Genomic DNA, 15,084 nt, shown 5'->3' on the forward strand with positions numbered 1-15,084 from the left:
ATGAGTATACATGTAAGGGACTAGATAAACTAGAGGAGAAGCTGCCAATTCTGCAACAACCAGCTGATAAGGTATGAATGTGCTTCATGTAGCTGCTGTGATTGGGAGGTGGGGGTGGAGGGAGGCTGGTTCTGTTTAGGAGAGATGTTACGCTACATCATGATTACTATTTCTCCCAGGCTGGCTATAGTGAAAGCTACCTGTTAGCAAAGAAATAGAAGTTCTCAAATAAACTGACACTTGTGTCCAAGCCTTGATACAAAGGCTCTCTATATGCAACCTTCCCTCCATGCACTAAGGAATATAAAGCTACCTGCCATATGATTTGGTATCTAACTTGAGATACAACACAGTAGATGTCAGTTGATATGACACAACCTCTCCTCATTCCTAGGTTCTATCAGACACCGATGAGCTGGTGGTGTCTTCCAAAGCAGCAGATGCCATGGTCAACAAACAGTTAGAGGTGGTAGATGTAACCAAGGAAGCTTTTCAGGACCGTGTGGAGGCTGCCAGATGAATGGTGACCAGTGGCATGAACACAGTCATGCATGCCAGAATGGGTCAGATGGTTGTGATGGGAGCACAAACCATGCTGGGGAAATCTGAAGAACTGGTGGATCATTATCTCCCCATCACAGATGAACTAGGTCAGAGGATACTTATACCACTTTAATAAAATGTGGATATGCCCTAGTTTCAAGGTGTAGTCTCCTTTTTATGTGGGATGGGTGTGGAAGGGAGGGCAATGTCAAGGGAAGAACTCGTAACGGCAATCCAAAAAGGAACATTAGCCTTCGGCTTCCACTTGAGCAGTGTCAGTCTACTCCTCTCAATCAGTCTTGTCAAAGGAAAGTCAATGGTTACACTTGGGTATAATGTAATTGGATTTCTTCACTTGCCACACTGGAGTTAAAGTTGTGTGTCCCTACTATTCCAGAGCACAGGCTCCAGGTGGAACGAGGGCTTATGCTCACAAATAGTGAGGGTCTGCTTGGCCAGGATGCTTAACCCTATTCTCCATCCCCATCAGCTAAACTGGCAACCTTTTTGGAGGGGACTGAAATGGCTTCTATGCAAGAGCAGCAGAAGCATTTTGTGCGTCTGGGGTTTCTTTCCACTAAGCTCTGCTGGTGCACGTACTCTATTCTGTGGACAAAGTGAGACAGGCCTGGAAGGGCATGGAGGAGTCCCTCTTGCAGCTTCGTCACACCATTGACCTGGTAGGTACAGCTAGACCACCTCCTAGTCTGGCCTCCTTCTTGGCTACCACGCACCATTGCTGCTGCTGCTGCAAAGCCAACTTTAGTGTGATAAACTCAATTCTGATGGGGGGGCCCCCTTTGCTCTTGCTACTTTTCAGTCTTCTCATTGTGCTGATGTTGGCTGCTTCATAACCTGTTGTCTCCATCTAGGCTTAGTCACTGACATAGAACCTTTCCTACCTAATTACAAACTCTATGGCTCTTCCCCTCCAGGTTGAATCTGTGAAGCAGGGAGTTGATCAGAAGCTCCAGGATGGCCAGGCGAAGTCACACTGAGTGTTGCTGGATTGGAGCAGGGCATGGAGACCAGCTCTATAGAGCATGAGGTACCAGATTACTGGGTTCTGGCTTGGTTGGAAGACCACCCATATCTCATTCTACAGAACAACCTCTCGTAACCTGCTTCCTTCCAGCAGATGGAATCTTTGGCTCTTGTCCTGTCCCAAAAGATCACGCAGCACCTGCAGGACACCTTTCAGAGCCTAGAGTCCATGATACAAGGCCTTCCCTCCAGCATTTAGGAGAAGATGAAACAGGCTAATTGCCATGTTGCAGACCTTCATGCTACCTGGAAGGACCTGGCAGCAGAGGAGGATCTGTCCAACAATATCCCGATCCAGAGCCAAGGGAAGTTGTCCATGGCCCAAAAATACATGGAGGAGCTGCTGGTATATCTAAAGCAGAACACCCCCTCTCTTGGCTTGTGGCACCATTCTCACCAATGGTCAAAGCTTCTGCCACCTTCCGGGAGGCTGACCAGGTGGAAGAGTAGGGACTAGCCTGCAGATATCTCCATGTAAGGACTTGAGTAACACATCTGTTCACCACCACCCCATCCATGTAATGGGAATGTCCTTGTGGCTTTAATCACTCAATAGCATACTGTATGTGGCTTGCACTGGAAAGGCAGTTCTGGGAGACAAAATGACTCCTGCAAACTATGGTGACTGACTTTGGCAATGTGCCTAAAATCACTGTATTCAAATAGCTCTGCTGGAGTAGCTTTCTGAGACCAGGACTACTGTGGCTATGGTGCACTTGTGTATGAAGTACTTAGACTGCAGCCTTTTGGATTTTCTGTTTAACTATTCTAGCAAGTATAAAATTCCTCTTTCTACCAGATGTAGAGGCTGTACTTGGTGCAGCACTAAATTGACTCATCAGTACCACTTGCTAACACCTTTAGAATGAGGGCAAGTAGCAAGGGAGTAAGCCGAAGCATATACTTTCAGCAGGGCACATCAGATATAGTTCCCAGAACCCTAGCCTCCATAGGCCAGAAACAGAATTAAGACTGAACTTGTAACAATTAACTTTGCTGTAGAAGATGTCCCATACCCCTGCTAGTCTTAAGCACTTGTTGAAAGACTTGTTCCCTTAGGGGAAGTATTGTAGCTAGTAGCAAAGGCCTATGATTCAGGTGAAGAATGATACTGACTGAAAGAGGATATTTTTTTCCTTTGGATAGTGACTGTATTTAGACCAATATCTCTACTTTAAAAAATAAACCTTCAGCATACAACTATTTCTTGGCTAGATTTCCATGTCCTTCTCCTTCCCCTAGATAACTGACAACCTCTCTAATAAAGAGTGCTTAACCATTGAAGACCTAGTATACCCCATCCAAAGCTTGAAATTAATAGAGTTGGATAAACCAACTTCTATTGCACTAGTGCTACATCTAGCATAGTTTGGGACTAGCATTGCTGAGCTTATGGGGGATCAGGGCAAGAGCCTTTTGGCCATTCATCAACTCAAATTCCACTTTCCAGCCAACTTTACTGATAGGAGAAGGGGGAGAAAATGATGGTTTAGAGCTGGGTGAAACTTTTTTTTTTTTTGAGCTCCTCATTTACCAAAAGGTGGCCATTTAAGGCTAACAACAGCTGTCTGTGAGTTCAACACTAATCCACTGTATGGCTTCAGCAACCAATTGTTTGGGTAGCTTCACCAAATGGGAGGAGGCAGAGGAGCACCTTAAACCAATAACTCTGTGGTTAGGGCACTTGCCTCACTCATTTGTGGATCTTTCCTTTTAGATGTTTTATTTTAAATTTCTATCTTGTTTTGGGTTCAATGCAACACTTCATTTTAGCCCCCCCAACAACTCTTCAAAGTTTTTGGGGTCTTTCATTTATAAGAAATTGGTTTTAAGTTGAACTCAATCTGAATTTCTTTCTTTTAGAACTCAGTGAACTGAGAAATCTGTTATCTGCACAGCTGTAATTTCATTACTATGCAAAAGTGAAGGTAGGACTAGCTTGTGCTGGAGCAGTCTGATAAAGATATCTGCTGTTTCTACTGTGCCTCTTTCACATATGAGACGTGTCTTCTCATAAGGTGGAGAGAACTCCTCTCACATAAACAAAGTCTGATTCTTGAAATGAATATGGAATAACTTTGGTTGAACAATACCAGAGTCTGCAACGTCCTTTTCATAATACTTCCAAAAGTGCCTAAAATCCCATTGACTGGTCAGTAGTTCAGAAACAACTTTAATTACCCACCCTTCTCTCAGGTATTCAGTCACTAGGCCTTGCTGGAGACAAAATAAGCCAATCTGAGTTGCCAAATCAGTGGTGAGAGATTTGAACTAAAACCAGAGAGGTCCTATCACTCCACTCCTTATCCCGTTATCACCCCATAATTACTCTTTACCAAAGAACCATAGGCAAATCTTGGGGGGGCGGGGGTGAGTTGGGAATCACATTTAAGCTCTTAGCAGAACTAGTCACACTGTAAATAAGGAACAGTGACACCATAAGGAACTAAGCTGCATTTAAATTTAACCTTTCCTGGGATTAAACTGTTTATTTTGGAGATAATTACAGCAGCCCTCTCATGTACAGTATTTTACCTTAAACAACTAATATTCTCAATCTCAAATCCATTTTAACCTAGCGCTCATCTAGCAATCCAGAACCCTTTACAGACCACAAAATTTAGGCTTAAACAATAGAGTATTTCCTTCTACAACTGGGCCCCCTTTGTTGTTTTGTCTTGGGGAGCCTCATACAGTTGTTACAGAAAGCAAATTATTCTAAAGAGCTTTTCATACCAAGATTTACTTGCAAACTGTTTCAGTTTATGGGGGGAGGTCTGCAGGATACAGTAACACCAGCGCAAGACTTCATGTGAAAACAAGTTAGTTCCTTTTTGTGGAGACAAGGGTGTGTGTACATGCATGGGGGTGCATTAGCTATATGTTTGGCTCAGAGTTAGAACAACACAGACAAGATGACTCCCCTCCATGTTCACAGGTCTTAGAGAAACACTCATGAATATATTTTATGCTATTTAACATTTTATCTATGACCTGGAAGAAAACAATCATCACTCATGAAGTGTGCAGATGACTGAAAAATGGAGTGAGTGGTAAATAATGAAGAGGACAGGTCACTGATGCAGGGTGATCTGGATCCCTTGGTAATCACTAGGCCCAAGCAAACAATGTTTTTTTTGTTTTGTGTTTTTTTTGGTTTTTTTTTTTTAGTAGGGTTAAATGTAAATGTATAGATTGAGGAACAAAGAATGTCAGCCATACTTTCAGGATGAGGGAGTCTATCCTGGAAAGTAGTGACACTGAAAAAGATTTGGGGATCATGGTGGATAATCAGCTGAACGGAAGGTCCCACTCAGATGCTGTGGCCAAAAGGTCTAATGCAGTTCTGGGGTGTATAAACAGAAGCAGCTTGAGCAAGAGTAGGGAGTAGAGTTATTTTACCTCTGTATTTGGCACTAGTACAACTGCTGCTGGAATCCTCTGACTGGTTCTGGTGCCCGCAATTGAAAAGATGTTGATAAATTAGCGAGAGATCAAAGAGCCATCGGAGTGATTAAAGGAGTAGAAAATGTGCCTTCTAGTAAATGAGCTTCTTGAGTCTTAGTTTAACAATGTGAGTGGTCAAGGGGTGACTTGATTACAATCTGATGATGGGCTCTTCAGTCTAGCAGGGGAAGGTATAACATGATCCAGTGGCTGGAAGTTGAAGCTAGACAAATTCACAGAGAAGGTGTAAATTTTAAACAATAAGGGAAATTCCTGGAACAACTTAGAAAAGGTGGTTGTGAATTCTCCATCACTGGCCATTTTAAATCAAGATTTGATGTTTTTCTAAATGATTTGCTCTAGAAATTATTTGGTGGAAAATCTATTGCCTGCGGCATACAGGAGATCAGACTAGATGATCACAGTGGTACCCTATAGCCTTGGAATCTATGGGGAAAAACTCTAAGGCTCGGGTGAAATAGCTCAGCAGCATGATTTTCCTGATTGTTTAAATCCTGCAGCTTCAAATTCCTGCTTGTAGAGGAGGGATCTTTGCTTGGAGGCTTAATGGAACTTACCCATGTAGGTCGGTGCAATTTTAAGGATCCACCACTGTACAAGTCTATTTTTACCTACATTTGTCATTATTTCCCCTAAGATGACTTAAAGGAGGTAAATTGAGGTACCGAGGATATGAGTGTGACAGACTAGCTGGAGACTAGAACTGCGTGGAAGTCAAAGCATTGGGTTATCACTGATCCACATACACCCTCCCTAGTTTTGCAGGGCTAATCTCTTCACCCTTTGAATGTCACTCAAAGCAAAAATCAGCTGTAAGCACCAACTTACTCTGAACCATAACTTGGCTCTGCTGGGATGAAAGGTTTGCAAACCCAGCCTGAGATTCAGCTTGTAATGTAATCTGCAGCCTGGTGAGTTTTGACCTGAGTGGAATTTCTCAATCTCTCTCTCGCTCTCTCTGTTTCCCACCCCAGCCATTACTAAAGTTCCTATATCTCCAAGAGATTTTCCTATGATCTGGTAAGCATGAAATGAATCTACTTAAATCCCATTTTCTTTTCAGGGGTTAGCAAATATTGTGTCAGTGGAAAAAGTAAAACTATAGGTTTATTTTTTTTTTTAAATGGTCACAAAAATCCAGATCAGAAAGAGAAATACTGCAGTGAAAGACATTGTTGTATTTCTGATCTTTATTAACTGAGGAAGTACTAGAGGAGCTTTTTAGCAAGATTTCCAGACCAATATCTTGATAAGCTGTAGTGAAGCATTTAAACTTTAGTAGGTTTATCTAAATGGAACTGAATCCTCCATGTTTTAGTTTGTTAAAGTAGCTCCATCCCTTGTTGTCCCTTTCTCTTCCTCTCCTTCCCCACTCAGAGCCTGTGATGATCCATTTTAATGGATCTGAGTCCTAGCCAGCACCCTCAATGGAATATTTTCATATCTGTTTTAAGTGCTCAAGTCTTGGAGTGTTGCAAAACATACAATGAAACTGGAAAACTTCAAAGATCCTAATACACTGCCCCAACTAGAATATCTGAGCCAGTGTAAAGAAACCTCTCTCATCAGTCAATTGACCCATCAACTCAGAGTAAAATAGAATCATAGAATATCAGGGATGGAAGGGACCTCAGGAGGTGATTTAGTCCAACCCCCTACTCAAAGCAGGACCAATCCCCAGACAGATTCTTACCCCAGTTCCCTAAATGTCCCCCTCAAGGATTGAACTCACAACCCTGAGTTTAGCAGGCTAATGCTCAAACCGCTGAGCTATCCCTCCTTTGGGATATATTGTAGTGGTAGAGCATGCTGGAGTTTTGAGCTTTCAGTGGAGCAAGACCTGCAGCCCACCCTGTCTATACTATAGCATGGGAAGGTCTCAATGATTGCAGGTCAAGGTGTCTGTGGTGGGGCAGTGCCTCATGCCCTGAGAAAAAGGGCTGAACCTGGCCAGAGAGGCTGTGGGGACCAGCAGCCAATCAGCAAAGGCCTGGGGGAGAGCCAATCAGGGCAGGAGATGAGGCAGCCAATCAGGACTGGGCTAGGTCCTATATAAAGACTGCCTAGGTGTGGCAACAGCAGTCACTCCTTGACCAGCAAGGGAGAAAGACTGGCATCTCATGAAAGGAGTAGTACCTTGGCCAAAGCAGTGCTGGACAAGGTTGGGGGAGAAGACAGGGGCTCTAGCCCATTACCTGCCAGGCTGTGACCCTGCTGAAATGAGTTGAGAAGGTGCGTAGGGCCAAAGGGGAAGTGGCCCAGGGAAACAAGGCAGGCAAGAGGGGGAGGGAGAAAGGAAGAGGGAGGTTGGTGCTAGAGGGTCCCTGGGTTGGGACCCAGAATCGTAGGGGGGCTTGCCCCCCTCCCCCTCTCTGCACTGCACCTGGCTGTTGAGGAGAGGGACTGAAATAGACCACAACTTGCCCCTGGGATAAGGGGCTAGACTACAGGGTTGTGGTTGGCCAGTGAGGCAGGTGCAGACAGACTGCTGCTAACACCACCTACCGCCTGGAAGGGGATGAGACTAGAGTAGTGGGCACTACCAGAGGGCAGTGTCCTGAGGTGGATAAAGACTTTCCTGACAAGGGTGCCACATGGGTCCCAGGGCAGCAGCAGAGATGATGGGCCAGACATCGAGGATGCTCCACAGCGGCCAAGAGCTAATTCCTGGAGAGACCAGCAGGAGGCCCCAGTGGTGGTGAGTTGAACCCTGTGACTGTGTCAAACTCATTCAGTGGAGAGGACCAGATTCCATCCTGAGTTGTTGTCAGTGGGCCATGATGTAAATATGACATGACATACTCCCCTCAATCCATCTCCCTGGGATCTCCCATGGAGAGGCTTACATAAACATGAAGAGCCATTGTTCCAGAAAGTCTGCAGATGCAGGAAGACAATGCTGCATCAGTTTTGTTGGGAAGGTTTATCCCTCCTGGCTGCAAAAATAGAAATGTATGCCTTTTCTTAAAATGAGAGCTTACTCTCTGCACAATCTGCATACGGGGGCTATTAAAATATATCCAGCGGTGTAGGTCTGGCCCATCATTCATTTGACACATCTGCTACAGGTTTACACTGTAACTGACATAGTTACCCTGGTGGGGAAAGCAAAATTCGTTTCAGCTGATGTTTGTTTCAACCTGTCTTTTTTTCACAGGATTCCCAAATACTTCACCCTTTGTTCTTTACAAAATCTCCAAGGAAGAAAGTCTGGAAGTAACTATGAGCATTACCCTCCCCTGATGGACTTGCTAGGATTTACTCTGCCACTGACCATTGTGCTAACTAGCTGTGAGAAATAAAAAGGCCTGAAAAGTAAGAAATTTCAATCCCATGGGAGGGGGAGGGGGAAATGCTTCAACAAAGTCAGCTTCACATCTGTTGCTGGGTGTTTCAAAGTCTCAAAAAAGAGAGAGACAAATGGTGATGACTCATCCAGGTGAATTCAGCATATGATCTGGTGGTGATCGGAGCCACCGTTTGCATGAATCATCTCACTTCTTAACTCCCCTGGACAGACTGTAGAGGGCCTAAGTTTCATCAAACTTTATTGATGAATTAACATATTATACAGAATCATAACTACAACTATAGCTGTAACACCATTACTTCTACCCCTTGGCAAGGGAACCATTTTTGATTTTTTTAAAAAAACTTTTAAAGGAGCCAAGTTTAATTGAACTAGGAACTTAGGCTGAGATTTGGAGTCAAAGCCCAGGTGGCTTGGGGCATAAGATGCTTTTGTGCCTTCCATGTTCTGGGCTGCTCGGGGGTCCAGTGTGGTCCCCAGTGTAATTAAAAGCAGTGATTCTCAACCTTTCCAGACTACTGGACCCCTTTCAGAAGGCTGATTTGTCTTGCAAACCCCAAGCTTCACCTCACTTAAAAAACCCTTGCTACAAAATCAGACATAAAAAGACAAGTGTCCCAGAACACTGTTATTGAACAATTGCTGACTTCCTCATTTATACCATGTAATTATAAAATATATTGCAACCCTCAGGTTGAGAAATACTGATCTAGTTTATAGGGCAGTATAAACAAATCATTCTGTATGAAACTTTAGTTTGTACTGACTTTGCTAGTGCTTTTCATGTTGTCTGTTGTAAAACTAGGCAAATACTGTATCTAGATGAGTTAATGTACTCCCTGGAAGACCTCTCTCTTAGAGGAGCCAAGAGGTGGTCGTAAGTTACAGTGATCTGTGACCCCTGACCCAACCTGCCCATGAGATGCTTTTTAGCCCACAGCACCGGAGAACTTCCATAGCTGGGTAAATGATTGGGACTCCCCTCCTATGCTTGGGCTTGTGAAAGGGCCTGCCCAGGACAGCCTATGGCTGGGGGACTCTTATGGCTCCTGTACCCTGTGACAATGTTGTACATGGGCTGTTGTGGCAGGGATTTCCCCTCCTGTATCTACCAGGAGCTCTTGAAGCTGCACCTGGGTGGAGTAGGCTGGGTGGCTGGAGATGTGGTGCCAATTAGAGCTGGGCAAAAAAATGTTCAGCAACTAATAACTTAGCTGAAAAATACATTTTTTTTCAGGGCACCAAAACTCTTCACAAATTGGGGTTGAATTTGGTGAATAATTTCAGTAGGGGAAAAAGAAAAGGGATGTGGTCAAAACATTTTGACATTTTTGTTTTGAAATGACACTTGTTAAATGGCATGTCACTTTAAAATTGGTGTTCACAACGTTTCAATCAATCCACCAATTTTTGTTTTTATTTCAGGGGGGGAAAACGAAACAAGAACTTAGTTTTGGTTTGAAACAAACCAATTGTTTTGGCCCTGCCATTGAACTGAAAAATCTATTTGCTCAGCTCTAGAGTCAATGCCGATGTCATGTGTGAGTCTCCACATGGATCATTTCAAGTCATATTGAACTTCACAAGCTTCAGAGAAGCACCCAAAACCCTTGGGTCTGCAAAGCAGGGCTAAACTCACTAGAACTAGCTGTAGCATGAGGTATCTCATACTCTTCCTCTGCCCTGCCTACTGATTAGCTTGAAGGTAAAACACTCACAGTTGGCATTTCCCTTTCTGATCTATGACATTTCATAGAATCATAGGTTATTAGTGTTGGAAGGGACCTCAGGAGATCATCTAGTCCAACCCCCTGCTCAAAGGGGGACCAATCCCAAAATGGTCCCCTCAAGGATTGAATTCACAACCCTGGGTTTAGCAGGCTAATGCTCAAACCACTGAGCTATCCCTCCCATCAAGGGAAACAACTGGATGGAGGGGAAATTGAACTGAACTTCTTTGAAGCTGTTTGAAGCTCTAAGTTGGGCTCAATGTGAAAAACAGAACATTTGGGTTGCTTCTGATTTTATCCAAACCCATTTGCCCCTCTGTAATTATATTTAGCCATGATAACAACAACCAAGCTCATTATTCATATCCAAATTAATAAAGAACACCAACAGAGCCCCCTGAAAAGAGGATATGTTTTCAGATATCTTCTCTGGTTCTTAGCAGCCCTTGGAAATGATGTAGTGCCTCCTTGTTTCTGATAAGGTGTAATCACTTACATTATAGTAATCGCCCCCTACTACCACTCCTATGCACTTGAGCAATGGATGCTTGAGCTAGCACTGTTTTAAGCTGATTTGAATTTTAAATGCAATCATGGTGACACTTATCCCTCGCTTCCTGCTAGACACTACCTCGTCTCCTTTCATTGCCAATTGCCCTAATGTTTTAATTCTCCACATGAGTTCACTTGATTTTTTTTTCCCCTTCCATTTGTCCATTTTCTGCTTCTTACAATTCATGAGTGATATGCCTGGCTTTTACAACATGGGATTTGATTTCAGTGCAGTCTTAGGCCAAAGACACCCCTGGGTATCTGTGACAGGATCCTTGGGGGTACAACCTGGAGCTGGGGTACTGCTGTGCCCCCTTAACGCTCCAGCCTGGGCTGTCTCTCATAATGCTTTGCTAGTGACAAATAGCAAACCTCTCCAGCCACTGTTATCACTCCACATAGCAGCATGTGGAGTCCCACACCCAGCTAAATTGCATGAATGCTCCCAGAGCCATTCACGAATGACACAGAGAAAGGTACCAGAGTATCTCCCAAGTTCCCAGCCTTACACCCCCAGAATATACCATCTTGCCCTGGTCAGAAGTCTGACCAGTGTTAGTTTATTACCCCATCCACCCCGCCCCCCGTGTGGAGAGGACAGACGCTTGCCTTTGTAAACTGAGCTGAGATTTTTTCCAAGCACTTCAAGCAAAACACACTATTTTAGGTAAAATATAAAACAGATTTATTAATTACAGAAAGATAGATTTTTAAAGTGATTATAACTGGTAGGCACAAAAGGTCAGAGTTTCCAAAGCAAATAAAAAGTAAGCACGCAGGCTAAATCCTAAACCTTATTGGACTAAGCACTATTTGGATCAAGCAGTTTTTTCTCACCCCACTGGATGTTGCAGGTAGGTTACAGTCCTTAATACCCAGGCTTCCCCTTTCAGCCTGGGCCGAGTTTCCTCAATTCAAGTCTTTGTCTTCCCAGCGTTCTTGTTGCTTCCAGTGCAGGTGGCGGAGGAGAAAAGGTAAAACTATGATGCTACTGTCAGGGGTGGCTCTAGCTTTTTTTGCCGCCCCAAGCATGGCAGGCAGGCTGCCTTTGGCGGCTTGCCTGCGGGAGGTCCCCAGTCCCATGGATTCGGCGGCTTGCCTGTGGGAGGTCCTCCGGTCCTGCGGCTTTGGCATACCTGCTGCCAAATCCGCGGGGCCGGCAGACCTCCCGCAGGCGCGCCGCCGAAGGCTGCCTGACTGCTGCCCTCACGGGGGACTGGCAGGGCGCCCCCCGCGGCTTGCTGCCCCAGGCATGTGCTTGGAGTGTTGATGCCTGGAGCCGCTGCAGGCTACTGTCCCCTATTTTATATCCTCAGTCCAGGTGTCTGGAAAACACTAGCCCAGACATGTCCTGGTGGGCTTTGCCATATCACAGAGTGGAACAGTTCCCCATTGTGTGATGCTTGTGCAGCCCTCTTACAGCATTGTAAATCCCCAGCTCCCCTACTGAATAATGGACGTTTAATGCCCCCCTGAGTGTGGATCACTGCCTTTGTTGTCAGTGGAGAATCGGCAGTGGGTGACTCCCAAATGTACAACATATGTCAATAATAACCAAACAGCAACATCTCATAACTTCATACACACTAACAATATACATATTTTGACAGAACACTGGGTTTCAGCAGATCATGACCTTTCCTATATCTTACATGGCATTCTTTGTGTGAAATATCACAACGGTCTGTGGCTGATAATATGGGGGTTACAGGGTGCTCTTTGGGGTACACTGTTTCACAGTATATTTCCTAAATGCTCTAGTTTTTCCGGGTAGAATGGTTTGAGGTGTTAGCTGTCATTTTAATGCTGCCCAAGCTACATGAGACTGCTAAAGAGAAGCTCTCAGGCAGGAGTTCTCAGGCTGGTTTATACTTTGAAGAACATCCTGAGAACCATTCTGGGTCTTTGTCCCATATTTAGACCTGAGCAGGATGGAGGTATTGGGCCAAACCATGACTAGTTTAGCAACTAACCTGAAGGGCACCTGGTTGTTGGAAAGAGAGACATCTTCTCAGCAGCAGTAACACAGCAGCATTTAGCGGCTACCCACGTTCACAGTAAGAGAAGAGCGGTGGCAGCAGCATCCTTTCCTGACTGGCGAGCTCCACTGCATTTGCATATGACTCTGCCCTGTGACAGGTGCCTCTACCAGCCATTACTGACGAAGCTCAGAGCAGGGCAGTTCCAGCAGAACGAGCGCTGGGCAGAGTCCGCTGGGGATTCGGACAGCAAGCTTTGCTTTGCTTCTCCACCCTGAGGGCAGAGGGGTTCAATTAATCTGGTTCGGTTTTGCTTACAAACAGCATGAAACTCTGCCCACTCCAATACAGCCTCTGTGTGACTTGTTAAAGCCCCAGGCCTCGTGGGGTGGGGCATGCGTCTGACCTGATCAATGACTTTCTGGCCCTTTAATGCTGCAAAACAGGCAAAGTCCCTTCAGTGAATACACCACACTGCCATCAAGTAATTACACTGGTTGTGGTCTCTGGGTGTCAGAGACTGTGACCAGGGTAATTAAAATCCATTTGCAGAAGCAGTTAGCTAGCCCCATCGACGTGCTGGCCTCCCATCCATTCCTGTATTTATTTTAATTCAGAAATAGGCTGGGATTCTGGAGTTGTGAGGTCAGGAGAGGGCTGTGCTGGGGCAGACTGAGGATAATTAATGAGCCTGGGCTGACACTGTTACATTTTCTGCCATCCTTTTTATTGTCACATTTTTAGGCTGGCCATATTAAATTTACTTCCTTACATTACAATGATGGGAGCCAGTGTAAGTAGATAGATAGTGTTTATGGCAAAGGATGGATGGATAGATAGCAGGGTGTGTATGGGGGTGGATGGGAATATAGATAGATAATGGGGTGTGTATGTGGATGAGTAGCTAGATAACAGGGTGTGTTTGGGAATGAGTAGACAGCAGTCTGTATGGGGATGGGTGAGTACATAGATAGTGGGGTGTGAATGGGGATAGATAGCTGTTGTACCCTCTAACCCATTTCTCACCCTTGCTGCCCCTTTTCGGGATTCCCTCCAGTTTATCAGGAAACCATTGGAGAGCCTTTCTCCTCTTGCTGCACATTGTCAAATGCTGGGTTTGTCTCACTTGAATGCGTTTCTCTCAAAGGAGGCTCAGGGTGGTCTGCACTGGTTTCATGTCTACCAAAGATGGTAGCAAACTGACTCTATAAACCAATTTCTGATTGAGGAGCTGCTCACATTCTCCTCCCTCTTCTGCCCAGCATTCCCAGTGCTGAAGAGGCAGAAAGGTCAGCAAAACCAAACTGTTAGCGTTAGAGTCTGGAGCAAATTTTCATCTCAGGATTTGCCTGTAAAACATGCACAGGCAGCTGCTGATGGATGGTTCTGCAGCAGCCAGGGGAACTGTGTGCAAAGAGATGAGGGTAAGGGCAGAGAGGAGGGTGTGCAGCTGCTTTGAGTGCCAGCGCCTGCACTCTGGCCTCCATGGTGCTGCTGGCCCCTGGTTAGAGACTGTTTAGGTGACGGAATGAGGGGTGTTGGGGACTAGGTGAGAATGAGATGAGGTTGGGGAAAGGAAGAGGAGACAGAGTTTGGGGGGGACTGGCTGGAGGAAGGAGAGTCTTGGCAGAGGTGGTGCTGAGGACCAGGAGACATTGGGGGAGTCTGTGGGAAGCAGAGGAACCGGGGGATTTCACACAGAGGGAAGTCTGCAGTAGCAAGAGAAGAGGCTGAGTTATTTAGGGCAGTGGTTCTAAACTAGAAGTCCGGGGCCGCGAGCAGGTTTCAGGGGATCCTCCAAGCATGGCCAGCATTAGATTCGCTGAGGCACAGGGCAGAAAGCTGAAGACCCACGGCATGGGGCTGAAGCCAAAGCCTGAGCAACTTAGCTTCGTGGGGCTCCTGTGGCATGGGGCCACAAGCAATTGCCCTGCTTGCTACCCCCTAGCACCGGCCCTGGCTTTTATACGCAGAAAACCAGTTGTTGTGGTACAGGGGGAGGGGCATGGAGTTTTTATAGAATGTTGTGGGAGCCTCAGAAAGAAAAAGCTTAAGAACCTCCGAATAAGAGAGTGGGTGGAAACTTGGCAAGCTGCCTGAAGACTGCGGCAGCACCAGATGGGAGCCACTCAAGATGGCACCAGAGGAGGAGAGCTGAGAGGAAGCCAAGATAAGGGCTGGGGGATCTTGTTTGTTTAAAGGAAAGGGGGAGAGAGTCATGTGTGGTGTTGGGACCTTGTGCAGGTGGCAGAGGAAGGGTGGTGATCGTGGGGTTCTGAGGTACTTTGCTGTGAGTGGGTGTATGCAGTGGAGGCTTTAACGAGTCTTGACATGCATGAAAAACCTCTGAGACTGTGCCAGGGAGCAACACCCTGACATGCTTCATTCTTGCAATGACAGTTGTAACCAGACCAGCAAATGTTCCTCGGATATTCTACTGTTGCAGAACAGCTGGTGT

The 15,084-nt window shown here is 45.5% G+C and overlaps 1 long non-coding RNA gene and 1 pseudogene across 1 annotated transcript; both read left to right on the forward strand.

Moving 5' to 3' along the window:
- LOC120380166 lies at nt 1–1,583 on the forward strand (annotated as a pseudogene).
- Nucleotides 1,584–7,148: 5,565 nt separating this feature from the next.
- On the forward strand, nt 7,149–8,363 carry LOC120381319. The gene is made up of 3 exons (XR_005588024.1): nt 7,149–7,287; nt 7,661–7,753; nt 8,213–8,363. It is a non-coding gene; the product is annotated as an uncharacterized LOC120381319 (long non-coding RNA).
- The last annotated feature ends 6,721 nt before the right edge of the window (nt 8,364–15,084 follow it).

Source organism: Mauremys reevesii, linkage group 13 (genome assembly GCF_016161935.1).
Source record: "Mauremys reevesii isolate NIE-2019 linkage group 13, ASM1616193v1, whole genome shotgun sequence".
Taxonomy (NCBI): Eukaryota; Metazoa; Chordata; order Testudines; family Geoemydidae; genus Mauremys; species Mauremys reevesii.